Source organism: Larus michahellis, chromosome 16 (genome assembly GCF_964199755.1).
Source record: "Larus michahellis chromosome 16, bLarMic1.1, whole genome shotgun sequence".
Classification (NCBI taxonomy): domain Eukaryota; kingdom Metazoa; phylum Chordata; class Aves; order Charadriiformes; family Laridae; genus Larus; species Larus michahellis.
The window spans coordinates 2,259,625-2,275,194 of NC_133911.1; the positions used below are offsets into that span (position 1 = coordinate 2,259,625).

Sequence of the window (15,570 nt, forward strand, 5' to 3'; positions counted from 1 at the left end):
TGGAGGGAGGCAGAGCACCGCCTGCCCTGCCCCGCCGAAGACTGGGAGCCTTTGTGACTTCAGGTCCCAAGTATGCGGAGGAGCGCAGGGACCAGGGCAGCAGGGACATCAAAGGGACAGGGCTCAATTACGTGGGGCCCCGTAACGACCTGCTCAAAGTCCGAGCTCCCGGCGGGGCGTTTCAAAGGCTTGCCGGAACCTACTTGACATGGGAGGGCTTCTTCCTCTTCGCAAATGAAACGGCTTGTGTTCCTCGCCACCGCACTGAAGTGCCGGCGGAACGTCGTTAGCTAATTGCACTGGTTTCAACTGCTCTCCCTTGGTCAGGGCTGGTGAAGAGCAGAGAGGATGGGTTCTGCCCGGCTGGGTTTCTAAACTCCACGCCCTGATAACACCATCCAGCCCGATATCAGATTATCTTTCCTGGGGGATAAAAATTCAAGCAGGCAGAGGGTGCAGCACGATTCACGGCCCCTAAACATAGAAGGCAACATCCCTTTTACAGCTGATGCTGTTTATTCAGTCGGGATGAGCAGCTTAAAGCTGGTCCGAGCTTTCCCCGCCCCCCCCCCAGTTGATGGATTTTCCTGGCTTGCAAAGCAGATACATACTTTTCAAAAAACAAACAAACAAACAAAGATCTCCGGCTTCCACGGATGTTTGGAAGAGAAATACCAGCCTCTGATGGCTTCTGACACAAGCTTTGGATGCTATCTATTTAGGATCTGGCCTTATAAGCATTTTTTAAAGCCCATTTATTCAGGTCTCTAACGCAACGGGAGCAGCAGTCGCAGAGATCAGCGGCCACAAAAGAACAGCCTGGCTGGAAGGGCAACGCGTAACACGAATTTCCAGAGCAGCCTTTTACCCCTGCAGCCCCGAGCCACTCCGAAAATGAGTATCAAGTGGAGCTAGAAATGAAAACCGAGTGCGGGGGGGTGTGTGTGTGAGAAAAATAACAAATAAATAAATAAATAAATAAATCAATCACGCGGTGCCTGATTTGATGAGATTACCCAGATGAAAGGATCCGTTCAGATCGATATCATCTGGGGAAATATTGTAAGAGAGACGCGCTGGCGCGGAGCCAAGGGTTTGTACCGTCTTGGGGGGAAGGTTAAGATATGGAAAAGTGTTTGGGGGTTGTAGCGGGGGGATAAATCCGGGGAAATTTTATCACGGCAGACTAAGCTTTCTGGAGACAGATGAGACGAGAGCTACTACTGACAACCGGGGGCCGTTATTGCTGGGTCTGATGGATTTTTCAAGCCGCCCTAGCTCAAGCATGAGACTTCGCCATTCTCCCTGCGACTCCAGCGAGCTGATCGGGAATCATCGCCAGCCGATTCGATTGACGTGAAATGCCAGGATAAACAAAAACCAGGCCCGCAGCCGCGTTTCCAATTTCAAAGGTGAGAAATTCCAGCGAGCTCGTCCAGCAGCCGGTGGATTTCAAGGCGCAAAGGAAGCCAAGCTCCCGAGGTTCAAAAGCCGCCCGCAATCTGCACACCAAAGGTGTAGGAAACCATCCCGGGGAAGGGCTCGGGGCTAATAGCCACCACCTGCACCAGTAAATAGAGAGGCCAGGCGATGGTCCCGCTCCGCTGTGGCTCGAGCCACACTGGAAACACGGCAGCCGCCTGCCAAAGCCGGCCTCTCCCTGCGAACAAATTGCATTTGTTCAACAAATTACATCTCATCACAAGGACGCGCTTAATTCGGTGGCTACATTATCAGGAAAGCACGTTATAATCCCAAAGAAAAAGCCAGAGGGAGATGCTGAACCTGCGTAGTCTGGTATAAAAAGCACCATTTGCCGGTGACCGGCGCTGGTGTTTCCTAAATGGTTTGTACCTCGGCAAAGTCAGAGCGTTTCAGTATAGCCCACCTGCAGAAGAATGAAAAGTTTAGTGGGATTTCACCCCGAGGAGCTTGTGTTGCTTAGGGAAGATTCAAAAAGAAGTGGTAAAAAGCAAATTCCTTTTATGAAAGGAAAAAAAGTAAAATAAAATAATTGACCGGGCTGTTGGATATCACAGCAGAAACGGGGCTAAAAGCATGGCTTGGACTTAGTGCGCTCTGGCTTAAAAAAGCCCGTCTCAGACCTTTCCTCGCAGGAGGAGCCGGCTGTCCCCTTGCCGTTTTAAACCGTGTCCCTCTCTCGGATTGCTGCCTGGGAAACGGGGAGCTCGTGCTCTCCTCCATGGCTCGGCACAGGGAGAAACCTGCTGCGCTGTCTCCGAGTGACCGGCAGCAGCTGGGGGCTGATGCTCGGTCTGGATTCATGGTCTTGGTCCGGCTTTTAGGCTGGCAGAGACTTAAAGACGCCAAATCGCGGGTCCTAAGCTGGAGACCTCACCCACCCCAGCACCACCATCTCCCCCAGCCGAGGGGTTGCCTCAACCGCACTCCATCACGCAAAGCTCCATCCCAAACTTCCATGACAGCGTGAAAGCCCCCAATTTTTCCCCTTGGATGGGAAGGGAAACCAGAGAAGGAGAAAAAAAAAATAAAAAAAAATAACAAATCCCTCTGCTTCCCAGGCCAGCCGGGATTTTTCCGCAGCAGTCTGCGGATTTGTCCGAAAGCTTTTCCCCTGCCAGCAGTTCGCGAGGTTTCACAAGGGGAAGACGACAAGCCGGGGAGCGGTGGCTCAGAGGGCAGGATACAGCGTGATGGGCAGAGGATGAGCATCCCGGCAATCCCAGCGTTAGCATCGGATTTGGGAGACGCCAAAGGAGAGCTCCTATGAGAACCTGGACATCTCCATGGCATATCGAACATATTTCGGGGGTCGGACTAGATGATCTCCAGAGCTCGCTTCCAACCCTACCATTTCTGTGATTCCTTAAGTCAAATACCAACATTTCGGACTCGCTGCTCAGCTGCCTCGGATCCAGCATCCGACATTTACCCATTTTTATCTCCAAGATGTTCAAAATGGGGCACTGGGATTACAAACATTTTCAAGACCGGCTTTGACTGGGTCTGCCTAAACTTTAAAGCCTTTAAGAGCCAGGAAAGTATCATTTCCCCTTACCAAAGCCACATGTGATTTAGTGTTCCCTCAAATGTGGCTTCCAAAAAAAAAAAAAAAAAAAAATTTTCCTTGCTCAGAAGTAGACAGGAATTCAGCTTTGCGAGAGGAAAAAAAGAAAAATTGGACAAGATCCGATTTGTCTCCCCCACAGGGAGATAAAACTTTTGCAGGCACATACGGCTGCAAAATACCTCTTGGGGTAGCGCAGGAAAAATATCTGTGCACCATTGCAGAGGGGTTTTTGTTGGGGTTTTTTTTGGTTTTTTTTTTTTTTTGCAAGTTAAGGGGGTATATAACCGAACCACAGCAGCGCCCCCCCCGCCCCGCCCCGATGTTTACACACAGAACAAGTTCCCACCAGGCTCTCGGTGTTGAATTTCCACCTTACAATGACACGGGCTGATGGTACAAGCCCCGTCAAACCCTCGGCGTCGAACCCAAGGTTTGGTTTCTTGCAACCTTTACAAGGCGGAGGCAGAAAGCCCCGCCGGGGGGGGGAGGGGGGGGTGTTAAGTCACCTCCGCGCTTTTGCAATGTCACTTTTTTTTTTTTTTTTTTTTTTAACCTAGGAAATCCTTACATGCTGCGACTCGGAGCCCGATAAAGCTGTTGAAAAGGAGAGGCAGTGCCCTCTGAACCCTGCGCAACAAGGATTACTGACTCACTCTGTGCTAACGCTGGGCAAAAATGTCCTTATGCAGCAAGTTGAGCAAACGGCAAAGAGACAAGAGTGCCAGAACGCCCCGGGGCTTTGCCCCCTTCTTCTCTTAATAACCGCAAACGGGGATCGATGCGATTCGCGCCCCCCTGGATGCCGAGGGAGAGGTTTTATTAGGGGCGGGCCTGAGCGTTTCTCGCCGGCAGCATCCCTCCGAGGTGCCGAGTACTCCTCAGGGTGAGGTCACCCCCTATTCCCCATCGCAATCATCGCCCCGGCTTTTGGGAAACGCAAATTTGGCCCCGCGGTAAAGGGCGCCGCCGTTGCAAAAGCTGCCTTTCCCTCTAAGGTGGGTGGAATCCGAACGCCAGCCAGCGATCCGCCCCTCTCTGCTTTAATACTTGGGGTTTTTTTTTCCTCCTCCCTTCCACTTCACTGATACCCTGCAGACTTTCAAGTGATTTGAGTAACAGTCTGACATCCTACACAAAACAGCTCTGCCGCTTAATTAAAGAGCTCAACGCTTGCAGAGAAAAGGGTTGATCAGCTCCTGCGACTTTGTCTTCCCTCCAGGAGGCAAAGGGAGAGATGGAAATTGCTGTATCAGGCTACAACCACGCCATAATAAGCGGCTAATTGTAGGGAAGGGAGGGAGGTATGTGTGGGTTAGCGGAGGAGCGTGCCCCGGCTCTGCTGAGCTCCACACTTTTCGCTCAAATCCCGCTCCCGGTTTGTTTGTCACGGCACCAGGGATGCAGCAGAGGCATTTCAGACAGAGAACCCCCAAATTACCGGCATTTCAGGAAATGGCTGCTGTGTAATTTGAGGTTATAGCTACCACGGGGCTAAAAAACCCTCGGCCATCCTTTAAAGAGCATCCTGTGGGCACAGTCAGAAAAGGCTGCTCCAATAAGCGCGGAAAACTCAGCGCTGGGAAGAGCGGGGCTCCGCTGGTCTCCGAAGTTTGCTGGAAAGAAAACGCAGCTACTTATTGAAAATCCGACATCTACCTACTGAAAGCCCCAGTCCAACACACAAAGGGATATTCAGTCTGGCTTTTTACATCTCCCTTTTAACCAGCTCTTCCCTCATTTGCCGTCTTTCCCCTTAACTTCATTTCCAAGCCATCGGTTCCTCCACTACGCTTTCTTCACACGAGGAGCGCGCTTTTTTCCCCTCGTTCCAGTAAATCCAGCGCTTAACGCCAAACTCGCTAAATATTTCACGTCAGGAAGAAATGTTCATTTTTTTGGACTGCAGACAAGCATGAGCTGGTGCTTCGTCATTCCGCGTGCCTACCAGATTTAAGGAGATTTTCCAGCAGATGCTTTTGTGAAAGATATAAAAATCCGGCTGCGAGCATGTAGAGTCTTTGAAAGCACATCACGCTGGGTTGGGTATGTACTGTAAAGGGAATATTGCGCATTCAATCTTCGGTATTACATAGGTAATCTTGGTGGAGAGAGTCCTTAAGGCAAAGGCTCAACGGCAGCATCAGCTCAAAGAAGGAAAAACTCCCGTCGGGATGCGCGCCCCGCTGGCTGGGATGCCTCGGGAGGAGCTCTTGCCGATAGGTGTCAGCACAGCCTGCCCCAAGCCTCCGAGCAGGACCTTTCCCAAGGCTCCTGGAAACTCCTTCCCAGCCGACAAGGTTTCTCTAGCCACGGGATAGCGGGGTTTTACTTCACTGACCCCAAAACGGAGCTGCCCCCGAAAGGTGAATGTACCTATCGAGGAGGGAAAGCTTTCCAACAGAGCCGGGAGGAAAGGAAGAACTCGATATAAAATGCCCCAGAGGAGCTTGTGGTCAGGAAAACTTCCATCACACCTCGGTACCTCCATCACACCCCGGTACCTCCCGCGCCTCTCGCCCAGGGCGGCGTCTGGGATGACGGCACCAGCCCGGGGCAGGAGCCGGGTCAGGCTATCAGCTTCCTCTCTGCTGCAACGCATTAATTATATCTGAGACAACACCAACGTAAACAACCAGTATGTGTGGCTGGGGCGCCCGTTTGCATATTTTTAAGCCTTTTTTTTTTCCTGATATGGAAATAAAATTGAAGGTTTCACAGATGCCTTGGCTGCTCTCGCAGCCTCCCGACAGCTCGCAAATACCTCGGCTCCGCTCAGCCAAAGTCGGACGAGCAGATAGCGGCAAGAAATTAAATTCTCCGCCGGGCTGTGAAATCAAGCGTCAGGAAAAAGTCAGACCCCTGAAAGGAAAAAAAAAAAAAAAACCCCTTACGGGGCGGCGGGGGGGGAAAACCAACCCTAACTTCTGCTTAGGGAAGTACCGGTTTGAAAGATTACAGGCCTGAGCTTTGAGACCATTAAAAAGCAAATTGTTCTCCCAGCACCGGCTTTCCAAGGTGCAGGAAGGAATACCGCAGGAGAGAGACTTCCACTCATCCTTTCAACGGCAGGTACCCAAATCTCAGATGGGTGAGACCTCCAGAAGTTTCCAAACTCATCGGGAGCTACCGGGTGCTCAGCACCACCACCGAGACACAACTACTTATTTGTCTATATAAGGACTCCCAACCCCAGGAAACCTATTTTTGCAAAATCACGGACTTTTTATTTACCAACAGGGCTGCAAATAGTTTTCCCCAATTTTGGTATACAGCATGTTTTGTCAGCGGTATTTTCAGATGGCCCGGGGTCGTGTTTAAAATGAGCGCGTACTACTGGCGACGAAGAAAAGCGCCGTGCATCAGCCAGCCCTCCACCGCCAGCCCCGGCCCTGCTCCAGGTTACCTTTATGCGTCGCCGCAAATGGGTATGGAGCTAAAAATTCTCTGTATCCATCCCGGAGGCCGATAAAGGCAATAGTGGGAAAAATTCCTCCGTTAATCTCTGGAGGGATCTGTGCTCAGGGAGCTTCTCTCTGAGAACCTCAATGCGACAAGGTTAAAGCAACACGCTATTTTTCATGCCTTTCCGCTCGATCCACGCCGATAGCATCTTAAGAAGGGCTGCGCCATGCAGAGAGACACAAGAAAGCTTCTAGAGAGACGAATGCCGTACAGGCGGATTTAAAATCCTGAATAAATCCCTCTTCTTCTCATCTTCCAAGAAATGAGAGCATCACCAAAACCATTCCTTGTCAAGTCTCCGGCTCTATTAGATGCGCAGGGTTCCTGGTTTTACCGCGGCAAGGTTGCCAGCTCCCATTTGAGCAAGCGCTCCTGGGAAACTCCTGGCAGCTCTTCTGACCAGCCGCGTGTCTCCTTTCCAACAGGAGCAAGAAGGGGGGAGAGCCAGCGAGCTGTGAGTGCGACGGGGAAGGGAAAGGACAACCAGCTCCCCTTTTTCAGGGCTGTCTTAATCGCAGCCTACACAGAGCCCCAGGCCTTCAATGGCAAATATCTCGCCGAAAGAGAACCAGAGAACTCATGGGCTCAAGGATGAACAGATGCACGGCATCTCCTCCTGCCTGACTCCATTTCTGCACCAACAGACAGATGCTCAGCTCTTCCCTTGCCTTAAAGAGAACCGTAAGTCCCCGGACCTGTACTGAGGCAAGAGGAAAACCAGATCATAGAATCGCAGAATGGTTTGGGTGGGAAGGGACTTTAAAGCCCACCCAGTGCCACCCCCTGCCCTGGGCAGGGACACCTCCCACCAGCCCAGGCTGCTCCAAGCCCCGGCCAACCTGGCCTTGAACCCCTCCAGGGATGGGGCAGCCACAGCTTCTCTGGGCAACCTGGGCCAGAAGCTCACCACCCTCACAGCAAAGAATTTCTTCCTAATAGCTCATCTAAATCTCCCCTCTTTCAGTTTAAAACCGTTCCCCCTCATCCTACTGCTCCACTCCCTGATAAAGAGTCATCACTTAGAACATCCCTTCAAGCCACTTCTCTCTCAGCCTCCTCTGGTGCATTTTCCCCTCCATATTCCCCCCACGTCCGGCCAAGCTGTCCAAGGCAGGACAGGAGGGCATCCAAGGGGTAAAGCATCTTTCCCTGCGGAAGTGCCACGGTCAGAGAGACAAGCCTCTCTGACCTGCTGATGAAAGCAGGCAAGCCATTGCTCTGACGAGCGAATTTCCCACAGCGGGGACTGTTTTTCCCTCTCCGAGTTCCATCTGAAGACGAAAATTGGCCCAACTTCCGACTATTGCGACGCACTGAGAGCTGGGAACGGGAGAGAGAAATCACCAGTTGCTTTGGCTTGCTGATATTAAACCGCCTCTACCAAGTCTCAGCACCACCGCGATGGCTCATTTAGCCATCCCTTGGCTATGGAGCATCTACCCAGCAAAAGGAAGCAGACGGAGCCATTTCATCCGATGCCACACGGCTCCAGCAGAGCCAACTCACCCAACATCACCAACGGGACGAGCCAGGAGCTCACCCCCATCACAAGCAAGCTCAGCGCTCCCTCGGGCAGAGGCGATGTGAGCCAGCTCTGCCGCCGCCGGCCTCCAGTCCTGGGCCCGTTCCCACCTCTGTGTGCGGGCGGGTTGGCTTCTTCAAAGCGATTCCTGCCCGCCTCTGGCGCCACATTCCTGCCACGCCGGAGAGGCGACGGCAGCGGCATCCCGCTGTCCCTGCGGATAAGGTGAGGAGCAGTCACTCCTTATTTTAATTGCCAAACAGACTCTGTCCCCCACCCTCAAGCTGTAAGAGAGGAACGAAGTTATGCAGTGACTTCGTGACCTCGGCGGATCTAGGGAGTATTTGGAAATGTTACGGGAACCCGGCTCGGGTGCATCCATAAGGATAACTTACTCAGCGCCAGCTGGGGAAAGGGGCAGGCTGCAGGATCGGGGCAGGGAGGAACGGAGAAAGCCACGCAGCGAGATGGTTTTCAGATGCAGTGCTCAAGAACAGGAGGCGCAGGTGTATTTTTCGCCCTGGTACCAGTAGCCCAGTAGCCCACCTCCACTTCCCATCACGCAGACCAGCTGGAGAGTTTAAGGGCTTTACTTCTGAAGCTGCTCTCTCCAAGCAGGCGGCTTTTTTTGTAGGGAGCAGATTCCCAAGCAGAAAGCCTCCAGGAGCCGTACAGGCTCCCGGGAAGAAGAAGGGAGTCTTTCGGCTTTTCCTGCCTGGTTCGCCGAAGGCGTTCGCAGGACAGATCCTTGCAAACAGCAGATCCGTGCCCAATTTGAGTGCATTTTCTACCTCTGCGTCCCTGGTCTAATTCACGTGATGCTGCTGGGTCGGTGGCGGCAGGGTGTTCATCCCGAGGGGGGAGATCTACCCGCACAAAAGCAGCGAGGCTGGATGAGCGCGATTCAGGAGACGACGGAGCCAGACAACAAGAAAAGCTTCCAGAGGTTAAATGCAAACAGCCGGAGAGGCCACATGAACCGAAGAGGCCACGTGAACCGAAGAGGACAGGGCCTGGCAAATCAAAGGGAGGGTAGATGTGTGTTGTAAACCTAAACCCAGATTAGGCAACTAATTACCGTCGCAGAGCAATCCTATAGAACCCAAACAGCGACGGATTAATCTCCTGGAAAACAGCGCTCCACGCACAAGCAGTGTTTTCCCAATGAGAAATCATCGCTTTTGGAAAAAAAAACAAACAAACAAACAAAAAAGCATCCTTCACCTGTCAGTTTTTCATCTCTCGCCCCTGAAATATTTCGTATTTAATAACACAAATTTCATTAGAGACGTTTTTCGAAACCACCCAAGCGAAGAAAAGGAACAAATTAGCCTCCTGTCTGTCTCGCGCAGACGAACCGAGGGACCGAAAGGCACCGAGAAACACCTGAGCTCCACGGAGCCGCAGCTCAGAGCCTGCTAAACAAGCTCCGGGCTTGCTCTCTGGAAAGGCAATAAAGAAGTTTAAGGTCTATATTCAAGGATATTGCTGCCTTTGGAGAGCAGGGCGTAGCTTGCCGTTTCTAAAGGCAGCAAGCCCAGCTGCCTGCGCCCTCCCTGCAAAGTCGTGTTCTGCAATAGAAATAAATGTTCTAAGGTTTGTACAGACGCGGTTTTCACCTGGGAGCGGCAGGCTACTGCCCGGCGTGCCTGCACGCGGCATTTCTATGCGTACCCCCAGCTAGATTTCTCTGGTCACCAGGATTCTTCTTCAAAAGATGCATTTTGCCTTTTTATTTCTGCATCGTAGCTTAAATTTCAGAAAGGCTTTACCCTTCAGCGCTCCTTGTCGTTCCCAGCCCGACAGGACAACACCGGGCTGGAGGATATGGCTGTCAGAGGCACTTTGCAGGAGCCGTTACTCATCCCCTTGGAAACCTGTGGGCCCGAAGAGGGGAAAAAACCTCCATATATTTAAATCAGAGAAAGCAATCGCAAGCAGCCCGTGCCGCAACGGCGTCCATCCCAAAGGACGGCATAGAAGGAAGCCCGGAAAGTTGTGGTTTTGTTTCAGAAGGGCAGAAATGAGCGGGGTGATAAGCAAACTCTGGTCAGGCAGCAGACTCACCAGAATGAAGGCTGAGTTTCCGACGGGGTCAAGTCACTCCGGGCTTGAGGGCTCCAAGAGCATTTTGATCGTGGTGGGAAAGTCAGGGATTTTTTCGATGATAACGCGGAAAGTTTTAGCTCTGCGAGGGCAGGAATACGCCCTACTGCTACTGAACTCAAAGGGCAACGAGGAAGAAACAAACCAGATCAGGAAAAGGGCCGGAGAAAAAGCTTTCCACTCTTCCAGGCTGCACTCAATACTACGACAGCAGAAAGACACCGTACATACAGCGACGGATTTCCATCCGTTTCATTAACCTGATCCGACTTTGAAGTATCAGACACCCGCAGACAGTAGCCGAGGTCAAAATTAGAGACCTTATCCTGTGCCAGGCATCAGCTTTTCACTCCTTTTGATTCCCAGGAGGCCAGCAGCTACGACAGGGTGTCAGCGTGCTCAAGGTGATCCCCAGATTTTATTAAAAAAATTAGGCACGCCTTCAATTAAACAGTTCAGCTGCCGTTCAACACTGCACTGAATTCCAAAACGCGGGGGTACACGAAGGCCATTTTGCAGCCTCCCCGCCGGGGCTGTAAGGGGAGACGAGTTGGGCTAAATTTTGAAAGCTTATTTTCAAAACCTGCTTCCCTTGGTTGCTTTCCCTGTGTACGGGGGAAGGTGTTTCGTTTTGCTAAGAAACGTCTCGCAAGCTCCCTTCTGGTGGCTCGGGGACTGGCAGCAGTCCACAGACTGAGAAATGCTGCTCTAGAGAGGCTACTGGCACGGTCGGGTGAGGATTTTGCAGGGTTTTTTGAACCCCCAAAGGAAGGATGTGTCTTAGATCGCTCACTACGTTACCGCGAGGCAAGTCACTCTGCAACGGAAGCAGGAGAATTGCAATATGGGGCCAGGGCAGAGTATTTCAGTAACGAGTCTCACCTGGTTACCGCTATGCGGAAAAAAGAAGATGCAAAACACAACGAAGGACTGAACAATCCGCACAATCTCAGGACACCTTCGGGTACAGCGGGTTTTAAATCCAAACACGAGATGGTTTTCACTATAACGACTATTTACTCTTCAGAAATCCCACCGATCGCTCGGACCGCCCGGCAGCCGCGAGGTCCTGCAAGTTATTTACACCACGCGCGAAGGCGTCACACGGATTTGCGGGCGCAGAGAGCTGGGTGTCTGCAGGCTCTCGGCCGCACCACCGCGTCCCCTCCCTGCAAACCTCCTTGCTCACGTCTCCTTTCGGCCCCACAAAGCTCGCATCACCCAGGAGGCGCTGAGCAAGGAAGCCCACCCCGGATGGGGACCGGCATTACGAACCTTCACCGACTGCTTTCAAAACTCGCCACCGTTTTCTACAAGATGATGAAAACAGGGCTCTTATTTTATTTTTATTATTTTTTTTTTGCCCAGGGCAAGGTTTTCGCGCAGCTTCGTCAAAGGCAAACTGCTCCGCTTGCTCTTGACGACTAACGGGCAGGTTTCTGGCGCGCTCAGCCTTGAGAGCCTCCCACCGCACGGGGACCACATCTGATACAACCCCCTCGGGCAGGTGACAGCAGAGTCTCTCCTACCTCCTTTGGGCTGTTCGTTTTGTTGACACAACACCATCAAAGGCACCTTCCCCTCGGCTCTCAAGGGGAAAAAACCTGATCCTCAAATTCCAGCAGCTCCCACTCAAAGCACGGAGGGGACCTGGGGGAAGAACGGAGCCAAGAAGAACTGACGTGGGAGAGGTTTTGTTGGGTTTTTTTTGCACATTTACTGCGTTGCGTTAAAGCTACCCAGAAGGTTTTAAGAGCAAACTTTGGGCTGACGGTCTCTACTCATTTTCAGGCTGAAGCAGTAAGACACAGGCAGGATCAGCTGCTCCGATGTGGCTGCTGTGATGATTGATGCTGCGAACACGGACAAAGAAAATCAGAGCACCTAACGAACAAGTTTTGCCTCCAAGCCTGTTCTTACTCTGAAAATCTCGAGAAAACAGATGAGAAGCCTTCCCGTCTCCCCAGCAAAAACGAACGCAGCATGACTGCAGGGAGACAAACCCACCAGGAAACAAGTTCTGGGGAGTTTTATCCCCCCCCCCGCCCCCGACGGAAGGGTGGACGCAGGGCTGGCCGCACGGCGAGCCTTGTCGCAGCAAACAGGAAAAGCGGAGCCGTGAGTCTCCTGAATTCCCTGATATCAGAGCAGGATATCACGGCCCGGCAGTGGGAGAACACAATGCATCAAGGCGGGGGGGACTGGGGTCTTTCCAGCTCTCTCGTATTCCCAGGTAGCCGTTGGGAAGATGGTGGGGGGGGAATCACACTTGGCTGAGGACAATAAAGCAGAAACAACAGGGATGATGCACAGACCCCGTAGGACTTCAGCTGGCATTCCTCTCCCTGCGAAGACCTGGTCTTTAGGTTGTCATTCCTTACTTTATAAACACAATAAAAGGCTCGATTTTAAAAAGAAAGCCTTTCCACCACTGTCCCATAAGCCCCTGGGAGCATGGGCAAAAGTACCATCATTTTTCTCTCCGATTTAAAAAAAGGTATTTCCCAAGTTTAGTGTCCGGTTCTGGCAGACGGAGGCCAAGTGCAGGGCTCCTGAGGAATATAAACTCACAAATACAGGAAGGGAGAAAGTCTGCAGACACACACGGTCTGAAATAGCACAGGCAGGCCAGAAGGATAACTGCCTGGGGATACGCTCTCAATTCTGCCTAGAAATTATCCGCTGCAGCCTGAGGATGACACGAAGAGGAGCCACAGAGGACGGTAAAGGGCCTGGGTCAGTGCTGGCGGCTGAGGCAGCCCCTCCCAGGACCTGTCAGCAGTTTTCATTGCACATTGATGGAAGGGATCTCATCAAGAGTGTTTCACGGAAACGGGACAGACCTTCCCTGCCACCGGCGCGGCAGATCCAGTGCTGAATCCTGGGGTAGCCAACTCCGGGTGTCAGCAACACCCTGCCAAAGCCCTCACCAGGGGAACCCCTGCAGCTCCTGCGTTACCCATTGCATTAAATCCTGGGAGTCCCCATTTCAAATGGGGTTTGGTTTCTTTCCTGGCTGTTTCGGCTGCACGAGAGCTCGTTTTTGGGGAGCACTGGAGGACTGTTGCCACCAAAGTCATCCTGCCCATGCCCTGGCTGCAAGAGCGGCGTGCTGCAGCTTGAGTTACAGAGGAGTCGAGACGAACCCTCGCCTCTAGCTGGATAAACAGACTCCAGCGTAAACCACCTCCAGTCCTCCATCGGGCTCTCCTCTGTGCAGGCAGGCTACGAGTCAAAGAAGTGCCCAGATTAATTACGCAAATAAAGGCAAAGAAAGCATCCTCATCACATGGAGAAAGGCACCTGCCTCCCAGGGACCACCTACCCTGGCATAACACTGCAGGCTTCCCACGCAATACAGGCCATTAATTATCACTCCCCTCCTGCTCCAGCACGACTCGTGTGTGTGGGAGCGAAGGGGGTGGAAAGTAGCTCCCAAGTGGCCAGAAGAGCTGGAGGGAGAAGAGTTGAGAGGCATTCCTGTTCACGTTCCTAAAACGGAGATCCTGCTGCTGCCTTCCACCCTCCTTTGTAAAGCGTTAAGCCCCACCAGTGAAAAGCGCTACGTAAAAGCTAGGCATTAACTCTCTCGTTCGGCACCAGCCTAATAAGTAGAAAGCCAATGCCATTGTTTTAGATCTAAGCAAAAAAAAAAAAAAAAAAAAAACAACTTTGAAACCTGAAAAATCAGGGGTTTTGGAAGCAATTATCTCCCTCCTCCGTCTCCCTGAGACTAAAGAAAGACGAAATGTGGGCCAATTATTTCTTTGAAGGCTAAATATTTACTCCTCGATGAAGCGCAGCAGCTCAGGCTGGAGATGAATTACCCAGCTCTGATGTCATCCAATGCCTGCAAGTAAGAAAACCCAAACGAAAACAGGTACGAGCAAAACAACAACAACAACAACAATGAAAAAAAGGGTGTTTTCTCCTGGAAAAGCCCTTCAGAGAGGGGGAAGGGATGAACCTGAGCCGTGTCCAAGGCATTTAGCACAGCCCTGGCACCACGCTCCCGTTCCCTTCAGGTAGCTCCACTCAAGTCTCATTAGCTAAGATGCCCATGCTTAATGAGGGCACAAGTAGAGCGTGATCAAACCTTTCCGAGCAAGAACCGGCCTTGCGGAAAAACTGCCGTCTTATTCTGGAGCGAGACCTACCCTCTAGAGCCAGGGGTGGGAACTCCTCCTCACCTCCACGAGCAATTAGCCTGCAGACACGCCGAGCGTTAATCAATCAACGTCAGCTCTTCTTTAAAAAAAAATAAAAAAAAATTAATAAAAGTCTCTCTCCTGCCTTATTTACGCCTGACTGCCGAGGTTCAAAGCGCCCTCTGCTTTTGCCCCCTCCAGTCACTATTCTTTCCCAGGCAGCGGGTGCCAACCCTCTGGTTAAGGGCATCAAAATAATAAAAATAAAAAAAAAAAGAAAGCAGTTACGTGTAAGAAACCACCACCGGCACAAGCGCGGGGTGACTCATCTCCTCTGCAGAGCGAGGAACAAGAGCGCGCTCTGTTCGGTGAGACTGCCTGAAGTTTCAGTTGCGATCCCATCTCGCTACACGCGCTCATGACAGCATGCCGAAATATTTCCTCGGGGGATCTTCCCATGGGACTTAACTCTGACACATATTCCCACAGGACTCGTTCTTTTAAAAGCGTTATTTGTTAGTAAGGCAGTGGGAATTTTGACTTTGCGAAATACCAAGGGGGTGACTGAGATGGGGAGCTGGGTGCCGGCGGCTGGAGCCGTTAACGCGAGTGCCGAGTCGTGCCCCGCGTTCAAGCCGACGGAAGAACTCGCTGGGCTGCAAGAATAGATGTCCTGGGTCAGAGCAGAGGTCCGCATCGCCCGGCATCCTGTTTATGCTACCCGTGGCCTCTTTCTCCACCCCTGAGCAGAGGGAGAGCGCTACGGCGGGGAAGGAGGAAGAGCGAGAGCCGCTTTCCGCGTGCGTGTAGACTGTCGTTTGTTTCCTTCCTCTGTTTTAAGGCCACGACTGCTCAATTCTCACCTGTAGGCGTCACACGGTTGGGTGCGCAGATGCAAAAATCAAAATATTAAGAGTTGCGCAGACCGATAGCCAGCCAGCGGTCATCAAGCACCAAGTGTAACGTTATTTTTATCTGTTAACAATGAATTCTGCATATTACCATTATTCTAATTTGTATAAAACTTTTGCTTCCAACTTAGCGGCAGATCACAAATCAGCTGCTGAACATATTTCACTTCCTTTCTCTTCAGGCCTTCTATATAGGCTGAAAGTTTGAATTTTGTAGGATTATTAAAGCGTGGTATCCGGCTCCCTAGTCCGACATCTCTGTTACAAAACTTTCCGAAATCTCTAGCAGATTGGGCTTGCCGGCTTTTGACTATAGGCCTCCTTTTCAACTTGTTGTGCTGCTTGGATTTGTAGCGCCGTTTTCTTTCG

The 15,570-nt window shown here is 51.7% G+C and overlaps 1 protein-coding gene across 3 annotated transcripts in view; it reads right to left on the bottom strand.

The window, feature by feature from the left end:
* FBXO42 (F-box protein 42) overlaps positions 1–15,570 on the bottom strand; it is a 51,645-nt gene that overhangs the window by 8,962 nt on the left and 27,113 nt on the right. The gene's annotated exons all lie outside the window — the stretch shown is intronic.